The 13,672-nt window shown below is 36.5% G+C and overlaps 1 pseudogene across 1 annotated transcript; it reads left to right on the plus strand.

The window, feature by feature from the left end:
• The first annotated feature begins 1,385 nt into the window (after window positions 1-1,385).
• LOC104525247 (sodium/potassium/calcium exchanger 2 pseudogene) lies at window positions 1,386-2,454 on the plus strand (annotated as a pseudogene). Its single transcript, XR_728017.1, has one exon. The product of XR_728017.1 is annotated as a sodium/potassium/calcium exchanger 2 pseudogene (transcript).
• Window positions 2,455-13,672: the final 11,218 nt, after the last annotated feature.

The raw sequence follows: 13,672 nt of genomic DNA on the forward strand, positions 1-13,672 counted from the left end.
CTGCTTAATGTGTTTATGGCAGCCTGGTGAGCAGGAGCTCTAAGGTGGAAAATGAAACATCTCTGCTGTGGTGCCGTGGCTTGCAAATGCAGTACGTCTCTGTGGCATCTTTTCAGTAGGGAAGCTGTTGGTAAAAAAAGCAGGAGAAACTGCACGTGACTTAGGAACTTTACTGTAAAGAACTATGTATTGTAGCTGTAATTCTGCTTCTGAGAATACGAAATCAATACTGATGGATAGATTGTTCAATATTCAGCTGTTACTACAAACGGCCTGGATAAATGGTGTAACAAAGTGTTTTTTGACGGTAATAGGAGGTACTAATAATCAGTTTTTATTTAGGAAGTATTTTATATTTTGTGTCATATAAAATGCAACTTACTATGCATAATGCATATGTAACTAATTTCTTCATTACATATATTCTTAAAATTCAGCAACCAAAGCACCTGTTATTATATAGTGGGGTTTTTTCTTTTATAAAAGTGCTGCTGGTCTAATATTCTCTGCTCTGGCATACGCGAATAGTCCTTCTCACATAGTTCAATTTGTTTCAGGATCAACTCTTGTGTAAATTTAAACTATTTGTTTTAAGGACCTGTAAGAGGAGCACTTTCAAAAGATGCTTATCACATAGGTATTCTTAGTAACTTCCTACATTTATAGCTGAGTGTGTGACATAAACCAAAACAAAACCAGAGGTGGCTGAGAATTTTGTCTTGTCTAGTGTCCTGGGTCTGATCAAAAGCAAGCTGAGTTCTCTGTGGAAACCTGAGTCGTTTTTGCAGGGGAATTAAAGAAACTGTGGTTGTATTTGATCTTCATTGCGATCCTGTTCCAATGGCATAGTGTTTTGCCTACACATCAGTGACTGCTGCTTTATGCCTGTGTAGCATTTCAGTTAATACCACATCAGCTGCCCAAAGGTCTGATGAGATACTTGTTAGCGCTTTGGTTGCTTTTCATACAGTATCGCCCCTCTACTTGGGATTTGGACATTACATGATTGGTGGAAAGTAATTTTAGAAAGTAATAATCTTTGGTGTATCCATTAAAATAGGAGTTTCTTCATTTTTACACAAAATTTGGGGACAGAGTTTTACCTTCCACTAGGAAATTTTTGTCAGCAACTGAGCAGAGCAGTGAGAGGCATATGAGAGGCATAAAATGATCTGAGTATTGATAGACTGTTATCCACAGGGTTATTGCTGAAACAAACATATTGTTGCTGTGTCTGGTGGGATGTGACAAGGTATTATGTTACAGTTAGTAATATTCTGCTTTAAATTCTAAATTTAACTTGGTCTTTAAAATGTTTTTTAGAAGCTTCTAATGGCATGCTGTTTTGCTGATATTAATAATACCTGTTTATCCTTTTAAGACGAATGAAGCAAATACTTCCTGTGAAGAGAAAAAGTACTTGATTCTGGGAAAACTCTTAAAGCACCTCTGACTTCAGAAGAAAAGTATGAAGGAGCAATCCATCTGACTTCCTCAGCATCTCACACAGAACACAAAATGGCTCTTCAGAAAAAAACTGTTTCTGGTGTCTTGGAGGAGTGGTGTTTGGAGGAACCACTGTTTGGTTGCAGACGGCACCAAAATGTTAGGAAAAAACTGAGACTGATACGAATTATAGGGCTTCTTGTCAGTGTAGTGGCCATTAGTACTTTTTCTCTTTCAGTTAGTGCCTTTTTCAAGATGGAACCACACAGCATGATGTTAGCCAGCAACCTAGACAGCCAAAAGCTGGTACGTGGACACCAAAGAACTCTGTTGGATTTAACAGAACAGAATGAAGACGGCACTCCAGACCCCCAGGCTTCTGCACAAGATGAAGCTGAGCATGACAATGCAACAGATGATGATACAAAAGGAGAGTACCCCAAGGACCTCTTCTCTCTTGAGGACAGAAGAAAAGGAGCAGTGATCCTCCATGTAATTGGGATGATTTACATGTTCATAGCCTTAGCCATAGTCTGTGATGAGTTCTTTGTTCCTTCCTTGACTGTAATCACTGAAAAACTGACCATATCTGATGATGTGGCAGGGGCAACCTTCATGGCTGCTGGTGGGTCAGCCCCAGAACTCTTCACTTCTTTAATAGGAGTGTTTATATCCCACAGCAATGTCGGCATTGGTACAATAGTGGGATCTGCTGTGTTCAATATCCTGTTTGTTATTGGAATGTGCGCTTTATTTTCTAGAGAGATCTTGAACCTTACTTGGTGGCCACTCTTTCGAGATGTGTCCTTTTACATTGTTGACTTGATCTTGCTAATCATCTTTTTTCTGGATAACTTGATCATGTGGTGGGAAAGCTTAACGCTCCTGACAGCATATTTTTGCTATGTGACTTTCATGAAGTTCAATGTCCAAGTAGAAGAATGGGCGAAGAAATTTTTAACCAGGAACAAGGTTGAGAAAGTGGCAACAGCAGATGCTGAAGGAAAGGTTGGTCAATTTTTAAATAGCATATTTATAATAATGTCCTTGTAAGTGCTGAGCCCTAATATGCTACATTAAGCAATATAGAAAAGTTCTATGTTTGATAAAAGGTCTTTTTGTTTAACCAGTCCAATAGAGTTGAAAATATAAAACCTGAGGCAGCTTTCTAGTGAATCAATAGCTTTTAACTCCAGAATTATCCTAATCTCACAGAAAGCAAAACAAAATGCCAGCAAAGAGACATAAACCTTTACTCAGCATTTTGTCACATTGATGAGGTCTGAGATACAGCTACTATTTTTTCCCTAAGCTTTTGGATTAAGCAGTAACAATATCTCAGAGGATCTTGTGACAAAATTGGGCTTTTAAAAGACTTTTCATGTCCTTTTTCCTTGAAAAATAAAATCACTCAGAACAGTAGACAAAGGTATGTTTATACATGTTTTTCATCTACTGATGCTGTTATTAACTTCCAGTTGTAATTGGTAGCAATTACATGAAAGAAGTCTTTGGAAAAAACAGTGACCACAATGGCAAAAGAGGTTCTCCGTTTAAGCAGGTGGTTTCCCATTCATGGTATTTGCAATTAAGCAAACTAATTTTTGGCCTAATATCTGGGCACAAATAGAGGAGGGAATTTATGCACAGGGGGCTTGGTGGGTCTTCAGGAATTACTGTCATCTTTTAAACAGCTCTCTTCTTAAAGCTGACTATATTTAAGGGGCTTATGGAGTTGAACCCATAACTACTGGATGTTTAATACTGTAATCAAAGTATCTAGTTTTATATGACAATGGGGTAAAATTTTATTGTCCAGTAATTATTCAGAATATCAGGGAACTGTTTATTGTTTTGTTTCTTTCATTTAACATCTCTGTATAAATGGTTCAGAAGAGACACAATCCACTGGTATAAGTGTACAGGCGTATAAACAGTAGGACAGAGAGACAGAGCACATGTAACTATAGAGAGGGGCTACCTGCCTGTGACTCACAGAAAACTGATAATTCTGCCTATGTGCCCAACTTTGAAGAGAGAGATTGATATTTTAGCAGTACAGACAGGTGCTTGCAGTTTTAAGACAAACCACAAAAAAGTCCACCAAAAGTAAAACCAGAACATTCTCTATTTTTAAATTTTCTAACCATGTTTAACACCTATATGCTTACTTGTAATTTTGTATTTTCCTTTTTGTTCCATTCCTTTTCCAAAATCAGCATACTCATCTTGATCTTTCTCAAAATTCCTAACTGGGATTTTATAATAAAATGAAAAGAAGGATCAACACTAAAAAAATATTTGCCCTAGTGAATGAAGGGCTGCTTTAACTACATTAGTTGGTTTCTAAATGATGTAGTGTTTCACAGTACATTCCAAGTGCTTTCATAGTTTGTGCTAAATGTCTGTAAGGATAGGAAGAGACTATGGTATATGAGCAACTGTTTAATGTGCCCTCATTTGTCCATATACTGGATTTGAAGGAGATGTAAATATATAACTGATCTTAAACAATCATCAGTATGAAAAGTAACTGTGTTGGTGTTGTCCAGGCTATAGGGTGGGGTAGAGTAGCTATATACCATGGTAAGTGCTCAATTATTTTCAAATGGATAGAAGAATAAATCATTTGCAAGCCACGTTGAACATATGAAATGTTTAAAGTACTCTAGATGGACTTGATTTTAAAAAGATACCTTTAGGAGCACTTATTTATTGTTTGATATATTAATTACTTTTTCTTAGGAGTTTATTCATATTATAGGTGCACAGAAGTCAGATAGGGATGAAAGAATCAGAAAACTGGGTGCTTTTCCTAAAAACAAAAGCTTTGCATCCTATTTTTCATGTCAATTTTTTTTCATTAATTAACTTGAATTTAATTAAAATGATAAAATTGTATATTCGTAAATCATTGAGAAGTAGAGGGGGATGAAAGAGATGCTCTAGGTTTGTTGCAATTTAGTCAATATGTATTTTCTGCTTCCTGGTGCAAAATAGCTTCTGAAGGTATCAGACCATGTATTTCTTTCAGACCATTCTGTAAAGACAAATTTTTGGATATTCAGCTGACACTTTGAAATTATAACTCATTATGAATTATTTTAATATTCAGTTAAACAGCATTTTTAAAGATGAATTAACTGATTTTATGATAGCAAGGGTGTCACAGATTATGTTCTTTGGAAAGAATAGCACTGAAGTTATGTATTTATTTACTGTTATTAGATAATTGTTTTGGGGGCTTTTTAAATTTAAAAAGCAACAACCCCAAAACAAACAAACAAAAAACCTATGACATGTAGTCCCAAGCCTGATAGAAATGCCTAGGATTTTCAACTTAAAGTTGTTGCTTAAAGCAAAGGATAAATTATTTTTGTAGTCTGCGATCTGGTGCCTGCTAGTGAATGCAAAGCATGGGTGCATGCAATGCAAGCACATGGGTGCTTGTTTCCTAACCAGTGGGGATTATACGTATTGCAGAAGTGATAGTCTTGGCTTTTGGTGGCAAAGGATGCTTCATTTCCACAGTATTAGCTGTTAGCCTAGATTACTTCCAGTCATCAAGGGTGTGCTATGTCAGTGCAAAATAAAATTTTATGTAATCAACTTAGCAAATTCTGCATTTGATATACTATCGATGGAAATTTCTAATGGAAACTTCATACTTTTTTTCCCCCTGTTAGGGCAGAGAATTGCTAGGTAGCTCTCTGGAATTAGTGAGTTAGTGTCTCAAAAGAGCTTTATTTCAGCAGAAAACAGTATACAAAATTCTCTTCTTTCCTGTGGCGACTACTCCTTCTGCCTATCTGTTGTTCATTCTGCTCCTGCCAAACTGGTGAGTGTTCTGCTAAAGAACATGCCGACTGTATATATCTTTGTGTTGTAATTGGAAAGCAGCTCAACAAAGTTGAGAGGTCTAAATAGGGTGTCATAAAGTGGGGTAGTGGAAAGGTTACATGGCTTATTAGAAACAAGTATCAAAGAGTAAAAATCTGATCAGGTGAAAAACCTCTGAAATACTAAAATAATTTTTAATGTTAATTTCAGTACTTTTATTAGTAGTTGTCTTGAAAGGTTGAAGACAGTTTTGTTTTACATTCTCAAGAAGGACAATATTTTCCTGTGAAAAAAAGGTCTTAGCTACAAAATGATTTATCTTCTTAGCTGTCATTTGCTCTAGATGTATTCACTGGGCTGCTAGAATGCATACGTATCTCTAGATATCTTTTAGATTCCTTTCTCTCTTCTCTGTTTTTAAAAATTGAAGCCATTTTTTATGCTAGAAAACTGTGAATATTTGAACATAAGTACTTTTTCTGATCTGATTTTATTTAGTATGTCTGTTACTTGTTCAAACGTAAATGCAATACTCAACGAGAATTTCCCTGTGCTCACTAATTTCCTTCACAAGGTTTCAAACAAATACAGTCTGGATTCTTAAAGGGTACAGGTTGAGAAAATCTGGTAACTTGAAATTTGGCAGCAATTTGGTGATGCTGATGGGAACAGACTACAAGTTTTTGCATTTAGAGTTCATGACGTGCCTTGGCAAGGTCATGTTTGAACTGTGGATAGTCTCAGGCCCCATCTCACCCTCAGGGAAACCTGATGGCAGTTTGATACTGATAAACTCCAGAGATCACTGTGACAGTGATGGAATAAAGGAGGAAAGATTAAAAGGCAAGACAGCATGAAAAGGCATAATAAAAACCAGATGGCCAAGTTCTACAATTTAGGGTGGCATATGAAATATGCTGACCAAGGTGGGTCCCTGGCAAGTGACACCGAGCCCTTTGGGCTGCCCTCAGTGGGCCCTACAGTAGGTAGTGTGATCTCACCACCAGATACCTCCAAAAGTCCCTTCCAGCCTGACTTACTCTGTGGTGTGATTTTTAGGTTTTATGTAGTTATCCTGCAAAGAACAGATGATATTTTAGGACTTGGGAAGAAACTTTGATATTAATTCTACATCTTCCTCTGCTGAGTGAAGCTGTTTTAAAAACAGAAGCTTGCAATTGAGTATAAGGAATAGGAAGAGGAAAATGGAAAAACAGATGATGTACAAAGTCCTTAAAAAGAAGACTTTTTTGAGCTTCTGCTAAGGTTTCAGTCTTTTCTTAATAGTCTGTACTGGTGAAGGCATGTTGAATGTATTAGATCATGGTGAAACATCATGTGAAATTACGTTTCGTTGTCTAAGTACCTTTTTTTCTTTTATGTAGCATGGAGATCATTGCAGAAATACTTGAATCTGATCCATCAGTAAATAACTCAAAACAGTTCTGTTTGGCAACTAGAACAGAATGTGGGTGGCACAGGGGTATTGTGCAATGGCATCTGTTTCACTGACAGTACCATTTTAGATAAATAGCTTATGGTATATACAAGGCAGTTACAGTTTTTCTACATTTACAGAGAACCACATTTGGAAAACGGGCTATTTTTTACCAACAGGACATAGTTTGACATTATTTCATTGCCAATTTTGTTGTCTTTTAAGAAACCTGAATAGCTCGTGTGTGATATTTTAAGATCTATACTGATCTCAAATGTTGCCACGTGGTATTTAATGGTAGTATTTGCATTCTGAAGGAAAGGTGGTTAACAATATTTTTAGGTACTCCTCTATTTGATTGTTGTATTAACACTGCACACGCACAGTCACTGTTACAATGTATGATCTAATACTTGTGTGTTTAAGGAAAAACACAAATTACCTGCATGCATGCAGGAAAAACTGGAATCTGCTAAAGATCCAAGTTTGTAGTTGTTTTGAACTCCTGAATGGTTCTTTTTCATGGCTTCTTCATGTTGAATCCACAGACCCAGTAACTGTAACTATCTATAGAACAACCTTTATTCTTGCACCACCACTAAAAGAAATTTTAAAGTGTTGTTTCATAATTCACAGGGAGATAGAGTCTTTTTCTACAGATATTTCACAGTTGGTATACTTGTGTGTGGATATAGAGCTATGAGTTTTCCGGATCTTGCGTATCAGTGTGTGCAAGATGGTTGCATTGTTTTAAGTACATGTTTAGAATGTGTGCAACGTCACTGTTCGTGTGCCATATTTTGATAAAAGCCTGGTTTTGTGTTACATTTTATCTGCTTTTATTATCTCAAAAACTTTCAAGTTATTTCTGTATTAACCTAATATTACTCCAGTAGCACTAACTGTTAGTTAATTTGCCTTGAGTATTTAGCATTGTTGATTCAGTTTAGGGCTATTACTGACATACACAAAAGCTAATAATTTATGTATGCAACTATTAGTACAAAGAAACAAGGTACTTTTTCCAGTTTATTTTAACACCTCAGTAATTTATTGACTACAAAGCAAGGATTATTGCGGTTTTCACCCCTGGAATCTCTTGGTTTTGTATGTTTGCACCCTGGTAATGAGCAGAAAGTGAGAGCATGGAAATGCAGGATAAATTAAATACTCTTAAATCATGGCCAACCACTAAGATTCATTAGACAACCCTTGCTAGTTAAGCTGGGAAAAGGAAGACTAAAAATATGCCATCTTTGATTAACAGCAGGTGTATAACACATCCATCAATATATTTAAAAATACAAAGCATGTAATTAAAAAGAAGTCAGATAATACTTCTTAGAGGCTGCACAAAACCAGCTATATTGGCAAATGTTCACCATGCTGTATGTCAGAAGTACTCCAGACATGATTAAATTCATTGTGCTAGAACCCGTACAAAAAGAGGAATATGCAGTCCCAAAGTCTGGAGACTTTATAAATGCTTTTTTTTTTCTGTCATCTCAGTCCTGGGTACTTTGGTCCAGATCCTTAAGAGGATGTGAGAGCTACAGGAGACTTTCGATCCCCAAATCAGTATACCAGACCTCAGAATTACCTGTCTGCTTGAGGGTACTTAAAGTCTGAAGGAGCTTTACTTTTAAACAGTGAAGATCTTCAGATATCATAGTTTTGCTTCCAGGCTTGCTCAGAAATGCCAGAAGTAGGTGGCATTTTCCCTCTAACCCACATTCCTCTACTTTTCCCCAACCTAGTTCTCCAGATTTACCCCCGGACTAATATTTACCAAAATCCAGCGGCTTTTACAAGCTCTTCAAATTCTGTTGGTCAAACCTTTATGCAGTTATATACAGATCTCCTATGTTCTCACTCACTACTTACTCACTCTCCTACCTTCTGCTCACTTTACGTGGTGCCCCACTCATCATTTAAAAGTTTGGGGTGACAAGGCACAACTGACTCCCCTACATTTTCCAGCCTTGTTTAAAAGGCAATAGTGAACCCTCTACACCATGTTTTCAAAGGGCGGGTGTAGGTACCTGTCTTTTCCAAAGTGTAGGAAATGGGTGGTGGAAGCAGCCCTATGGCAGTGGTTGTTTTAGTGTTGAGGGTGCCACAATATGATGATGTTCTGGGCACTACTGACTTTAGGGTGACCTTGGCTTTTTAGAGTGGTGACACCCACTAGGCAGCCAGCACTACACCACCAGGGCCACATGCCAAAACATTAGGTTTGATGAAGTGCTTCTGTCCTGTTAATGATCTGGGTTTTTCTTGGTTTCATTAGCAGGGGTCAGTGTTCCACTGCCAACTGTAGAGCTGAGAAAACAGTCCCTTTTGGGTCCTTTCTCCTTCTGAAATGGTTTCCAAAGATTCAGGAATTTTGGTTTTGTAACTGTAGAATAAGATTATAATCCATTTGAATTTGTTACTGCATACTGGATAGTATGTTCGTACTGAAGAAAGTCCTGTAACAAAAGCGATGTAGAAGTGGAAAATTATAATGATCTGGGCAGTTCTTAAAAATAAGATATGTGCCCATGCCTGGCTGGTGTTTGTTGAAAGCCAGCCTTTTTAACCATAGAAATTAGAGACCTGTGCAGAAAGCTTTCAAAAGGACTGAACATAAAGTGGATGGTCTGGGTTCCTATTTTTTATTTCTTGTGGTTGGGCATATGTATATTTTATAAAGATGGTGTAAGGCAATGTGGGGTTTGGACATATATTAAACTTCTACCCCTTAGGGACAGACAGCAAACATACAAAACCAGTGAGTGCTTTCTCGTAAACAGCAATCAATACAGTACGAGAATTGCAAAGTTAAAGTAGCTTCCCCTGGTCCTTTCAACCAAAGTTCAAAATCTCATTTTAGTCAGCAAAGCAAAGAAATATGGAGACAATAAAAGTCTGAAAGTTTTACATTTTAAAAGTTCTGTGGGATGAATGAGTATTAAAAGTGTTTTGTACACCTGACATAGAACAAGTGGGAGAGTCTATTAGAGATGAACGAAAGTAAAGAGTTGTAATACCTCTAACAATTGATTAAGACAGCTCTTATCTATTTAGCAACCTTTTTCGCTATTTATAAAATAAAATTCAATATAAAGAGTAATGCTTCTTAATTGCTCCCCAGTCATCTGCAATGTTTTGCCTGACCTGCAGACTGACTAGTGTGGTGTTACTAGTTCTGTAGAACAAAGAATAGTGTTTCTGTCACCTTAACCTAGATTAACCATATTCCATTGTATTTCTGTCAGCTCTTATTTAAATGTTGCTTTTTATTATTTAACTTGATGACCGATTCCATTAATCTGTGCAGCAGTAAGTGTGCTATTGGCACAAACTAGAGATTCAAATCCTTCCTTGGCACTGGCAGCTCTTTTAGAATCTAAAATGACAAGAAAGAGCAAAATCAGGTAATTGTAATGGATTTATTAATGCACAGATAAGTTGTTATGCATCATAAGGTGAGATGCAGATGGTTTATAAAAAGAAAGGTGACTGTTTTTGTGATTTTAACCCAAACCCCCTCATTAAGTACTTCTCTTGAAAATCACTATCTTCCTGTATCAGTACAAACCAAGTGCATTAGTGATACTTAGCTGTGCATTTCAAAATTCTGAAAACTTTGGCTATCAATGAGAGCTCTTTCTTATAGAATGCTCTTGACTCCATAATACTATGTTTTAACACAGACACAAATGTTTTTACTGTTACTAATTTTCATACCAAAGTACCAAGATAATAATCTGGTCTCCATCACATTAGGTGCTTAGATAGCTATAAAATCACAGTTTCTCCCCTCAGTAGCTCATGGTGTAAAAAGATAAATGCCACTTGGAATACATGGTAAGAAAAATATGATTCATCACATACATAATTTTATGTACATTGATATATGCTTACCCTTCTATATAGTTAGCATACCATCAGTCTTTTCCTCATTATCTGAGCTGTCACTGAATTGCTATTTATTTGTTACACACAGATGTCCAGGAGGCAATTTAAAGAAATGGTTTATTTCTCCATGTGATCTAACAATAGATCTTTGCAAGTATCAGTCAATGATGCATCTAGTAGAAGGCAGCATCTTTTGGATAATAGGAGCTAAGTCAAAATAGTGGTGTTGGTGCTCTGTTTTGCTTTGTGGGAAAACAGGCAGATCAGATGGTTTGGGTTTAGTTTGGTTTTGTTGTAAATTTGTGTGTATGAAATTCCTGCAATTGTCTTTTTCAGCGTAGGTCACTGTCGCAGGAAAGCTGATCCTAAGTTGGAGCAGCCTTAGGGAATACTTTTGGCAAGCCAATTACATCTGATAGAAAATGTATTGTAGTACATTACCATATATTTCATTATTTTGCAAGTGCTACCTATAACTTTGAGGAAATACAGTTGCTATTTGCTGTCATTGTTGGCTTATATGTGTTCCTGTCTGAAAAGAGGAAATTAAAACAATGCAGTCTTGCAAAAACAGCCATTGCTTTGCTGGCTCACTTTGGGTAACTTTACTGTCCCTGTCAGTCACAATTTCATCAGGGCAGTTCAGAGAATAGTTCCTGCTTAGTTACTGTGTTTTGCAGTATTCCTTTACTATTCCACTGTCCTTTGTATTGTTGAAATTGTATTCATTTACATGAGTATCCATAAATAGCAATGATCTTGGATTACTTCTTTTAAAGTGACTGTGTGAGAATAGTCTTAGAAGTGCATGTGCAATGTTATTAACACTGCTATGAAATGTTGCAGTTAGGGGAAGAATAGATTGGTGCAAAATAATTTCTTGTTTGAGGAAGAATAAAAATAGCACAGAAATTTGTACTGCATACTACACTAACAAATTAGTAATAAATTTTCCTCAGGAATTAATCCTGTTTTATCACCTCTTAACTGCTTACTGCCAGGAGTCTAGTCTAAAGTCAGTGGTAATACCAGTGACATTTATTGCATAACCAGCTAGTGTAAACTATTCACCTTCTCACACTGCTGTAAAACAGCTCTACACATATAGATCACTAAGGAAAAGGCTGCTATTACAACCTGTGTTTGGTGACCCTCAGGGCATCATTTGGGACCTATCTAGTTATGTAGGCTTTTGCCTGAGGGAGAAGGTTGAAGTTTGCAGGGTGTGTAAGGCCAGAGGATAAGCACCTCTTTTGGGATTAATCCTATGTTAATTTTGGTGTTTAATTTGTGGTGCAGGCTTTTATCAAATGACTAATTAAATCCCTTTTATTGCTACTGGGCACAGTTGCCAAGTTATCACTTAGCTAAAATTTATGGCAATCATATGTTTGAGTGGAAAAAAGCCAGATTTTGGAACTCTGGAAATTGCTTTGTCCAGGAGTAGGAGGGGAAAAAGAGTTAGAAATAGTTCATATTATTAAGTCACACATTTTTAAAACAGTCATCTGAAATAATTTGAAAGCATTATGCTGTCTAGCAGCTATTTTTAGTTTCTGTATAATTTTATTGCTGTTTAAACATTACTGGTTTTCTGCTTTATTCTTAATATTCATTGTATTTGCTACACTTTGTTTTAACTTAGAATGTTTCTGAGCTGAGGCATATCCTGTTTGAAGTCTTCATCTTGGCTGGATTTTTAAATGCTGCAATGATATAAGTAATTATTAAATACTCTGCAAAGTTTGGATTAAGAAGTGGTTATTATTTCTTCTCAGTATTGAAAATAATGAGCAACAGTTAAGTTCTCCAGTTCAGAATGAGTTTTTGACCCGTATGTGTCTTTAAAACAGGCACAGCGATGCTAATTTCTCTCCAGAAGTCACAAACAGAATACCTGAGTCTCTTCTCATTCAAAACCAATGGCAAAATTCCTCTAAAATTTAGTTAGAGAGTGATCATGGACTAAATTTTGGAGGAATATTGCCATCAGTTTTTGTGTTCATTTTCTGAGATAATTGTTGCCACTCAGAATCCTATGCTACACATTATAATGAAGTCATTTTCTAAACTTTTAATTATCTCATTCTCAGTTTGTGCTGAAAACATTTGCCGTTTGCGTCTGTATAGGCGCATCTATGTATACACATGCACGCATGCATACATGAGTCTGAAAGGTGACATGCAGGCCATATGAAAGGTCAGTGTGATATACTGCAGATCCACAGGATGGTCATTTAAATGCTTCCTACATAATTTCACCTGTCCTCTGCCTAGGAAGTAATTTCTGTAAGACTTACTCAAATATTTAAAATTTCTGAGCAGCACGTTTCTCATAGGTTTTTTCCAGATTAGCTGTTCAGAGAAATATGTCTGTGTTTTCTTCTTAAATTTGGACTTCTTCCAAGCAGCAGATCACTCCTGCCTGAGGCCAAGGACATGACGTACTTAGCTATTGACATATTTTATTGGACCTTAACAAATCACATTAGTAATTCCTGCAAAGCTGTCCTGTGCCTCTACCGGGATAGAAACAGGAGGTTTGCATCACTGGAGAGAGATGATTTCTCACTTTTCCAGTGAGGTAATCAGGACTTGATTCTATCATGGGAATGGCTCAAGGCACTATTCTTTACTACATGACATTTCATGCAGAGAAAAGGCCATTTCTTATTCAGAGGAAAAGCCAACAGCTGGAATTACAGTAACTAAATTTTGTTACATAAGCAAGAAACTGTGCAGTAAGTTGGGACATGAATTTAAAGTATTACTTCCTTCACTTGAAGTACCTACCCAGAAAACATAAGAAAGGAATAGGAAAGTAGACAGACCTATTGCCTGATTATTTGCAAATATATTAGTACGTACATTTGTGAATATGTTAGTAATTATTTGCAAATATTAAAATTGAAAATCAGTATTTTAAAATACCTTAGTATTGAAATGACTTTACTGAATTATTTGGATAATTTCCTTTCTCCGTCCTTTGCTTGCAAAGAATTCCATAAGGGTATTCTGGAGAAGCTCAGTCAGAAGAAGGAAGTC

The sequence above is a fragment of the Antrostomus carolinensis genome, unplaced genomic scaffold (assembly GCF_000700745.2).
Source record: "Antrostomus carolinensis isolate BGI_N321 unplaced genomic scaffold, ASM70074v2 scaffold53605, whole genome shotgun sequence".
Classification (NCBI taxonomy): domain Eukaryota; kingdom Metazoa; phylum Chordata; class Aves; order Caprimulgiformes; family Caprimulgidae; genus Antrostomus; species Antrostomus carolinensis.